Source organism: Urocampus carinirostris, chromosome 8, assembly GCF_059441175.1.
Source record: "Urocampus carinirostris isolate Australia breed hairy pipefish chromosome 8, RoL_Ucar_1.0, whole genome shotgun sequence".
Lineage (NCBI taxonomy): Eukaryota > Metazoa > Chordata > Actinopteri > Syngnathiformes > Syngnathidae > Urocampus > Urocampus carinirostris.
Window position 1 is genome coordinate 21,620,387 of NC_142356.1, and position 2,805 is coordinate 21,623,191.

General features: G+C 40.3%; 1 pseudogene; it reads left to right on the forward strand.

The window, feature by feature from the left end:
- Positions 1–251: 251 nt before the first annotated feature.
- On the forward strand, positions 252–335 carry LOC148361237 (U2 spliceosomal RNA; annotated as a pseudogene).
- Positions 336–2,805: the final 2,470 nt, after the last annotated feature.

Sequence of the window (2,805 nt, forward strand, 5' to 3'; positions counted from 1 at the left end):
AATAAAATTTAGATGTTGTGCTGTGACCTTAAACAGGCAGTTCATATTAGAAAACCCTCCAATATGGCAGATTTCCAACTTGTATGGAAAGAAGAGTGTGCCAAGATTCCTTTATGCGACTTTATACCAATTAGCGTAAATGTTTGATTTCCGGTACCACTGCCAAAGGTGGTACCGGTGCTATACATATGAGTGTGCTATTAAGTTCAGGGGACAACAAGTTATTCAAATCGGGTTTTGCTTTTTGTGCCTTTTGCATTCCGGAGATGGAATAAGAGCGTGCTCTGTCCACTCCACGCATCGGCCCGGTACTGCAGTACCTCCGGGAACGGTGCATTCGCAATGTTCGCAACAAGGCTTTGGGGCTAGGACCTTAGCTTAGCCTTTTGGCTGAGAGTAAGTGTCCCGGCTCCTAGGCTTTGTAGCGTATAATGAACTGACCGATAACGGATAATGGATAATGAATAACGAAGATAGAACAATAACCCTTAAAAACCCCAATAAATAAGATGATAATTTCAAAACTTTTTCTAGAATGTCCTTAGATTGACTCTGTGCAATATTCAAATTGGTTTGATGATCTGAAAACTATGTGACAAAACACAGAAATCAAGACTGGAGCGAATACTTTTTCACGGCACAGTCCCTTTGAGAAACAAAGTTGTTTAAATAGATCTACAGACGCTCCCCTACTTACGACCATTCGACTTCCGAAAAACGGGTGATACGAACATTTTTTTTCGGGATGACGAAAAATATCCGGACATTGCTGTAAGTTAGATTTTCTATTGTGTGCACCTTTTTCCAAGTAGAGGGCAGTACTTTAGTGCTTCTTTCCGCCGCTACCCGCGTGTGGCGCTCTGAGAGGTCACCCAGCATCCACACCGAAGAAGAAATCCAGCTTCCTCTTCTTAGTTTGCTAGTAAACATTCCATACTGTATCTCCAGCGCGCTAAGAACGTTGACATTTTTATTGTTTAATATCTTGTGCATCCATTCAAAATGGTTGGTGTAAAGTGTAAAGAAGAGGCGAGCCGTTTCATTTAAAATGAAAGTGGAATAAGAAAGCTTGATGTGGTTGAGAAAACAGTTGAATGGCTTTTTTTCGGGCACTTTTTACCACGGAGGCCGAAGTTGCCTAACTGTTGAAGCCTATCTCGCTAAAGTAAGTTTAACTTAACTTAAGGCATCTTTATAGAGTATATTATTTCTTTAAATGTTTATTTTTTAGTACAAAACAATACAGGGTACATATACAAGCCTTAAACATACTTGTATAAACCTTAAATATACAAAATATAACACTGAAGCTACTTAGGAACAAATTCAACTTGGGAACAATCGTCCGGAACCTATTTGGTTCGTAAGTAGGGCAGCGTTTGTTATCAATATTCTAAGATGGGCCATAGTAAAGATCTGTTTTTCGGCATGTTTCGAGGGTCGGCTGACGTCTGCCATTTATCTGCACCGCGAGTCGAGCAGTCTATTTAGTCTCCATCACACGGACGACAAGCTGTCACTCCAGCGTGAGGCTGTTGATTTTATCTTTAAACACCCGTCTGCCTTTAATCGGTTGACACACATGAAATAGTGAGGAGATCCTAATCGGACTAATCCCGGATTACATGGCCGCTATTGCAAACTGTGTTTGATTTAAATGAATACTATGCATGATTGTGTTGGTTTAATTAGATTTTAAGTGGTATTTAAAACCCGTTTTTCTAATACTCCATTAATAAAGTAGAAAGCTGCAAATACATGCTTAGAAATCACAAAATTGTGATCCCGCATCTTTGAAGATTTTATTCTCAGCCATGCTTTAAGAGCATAACCGCATGTTTCTGATTGTAAGGGCGTAACACAGATGGTTCGATGTTTTGAAATCACATGACCTTTTTTCACCCGTCTGCCCGGCTAAGGCCGATACTTTCCCGCATGAGTGAATACTCACAATGTGCGTGTCTGAGGAGCCACCAGCAACAACATTGCACACGCTTTACCACCAACATGTCTACAGGCTTTACGTGACACACATTTTCAAAATGACAAACATCCTTTTATACAATGTCCAAACTATGCTGCTAAAATATATTTGTAATATTGAAAAGGAGAACCAACGCCGGTAAGGCTTTTTTTTAGGTTTTTATCAAATGTTAGGAGTGAAACACGAATGCATGCAGCGACAGACATCTCACTCACTTTACTCCTGCACTTGAAATAATTTCAAACTATTAATTCCTAGGTTTGTTATTTCGAATAGAATAGAATTGATTGTCAAGGTAACAAGTTAAATGCACAATGAAATCAAAAAGCGCAATACAATTTCCATTTGATGAGAAATAAAACAAGTGTGTAATGGTACAATCCCTCACTACTGAGCAGTTCGGTTATTGCTGATTTATTGCTTCGCGGATTTCCAATTGAATTGTCTTCATTGATATCAATGTATTGTGCCTTGTGTTCTGCAGCAGTCAGCACACAGCATATGCTATCACGAAGGCAGGTTGTATCAGTGTGTATTGGGTGGTTGCGACTGGCAGTGTGTGTGATGCACGAGTAAAATGTGGCCACCAAAACTAACTGACAGCCAGCTTTTAGCAGCTCTTTATAATGAAAATAACTTCATTAATTAAATCGGACTCAAAGGAAAATCAGAAGGGCGCAAAGAAATAGTGATCACCAGCGCGTTCGCTGTGGATGGATTGTAATCGGGTCCGGGAGGGGACTGATGTGCATTGGGAGAGAAAGATAAATGGGGGCGACAGGTCTCACAAGCAACCCCTGCCAAGCCTGTATCTTACCAAC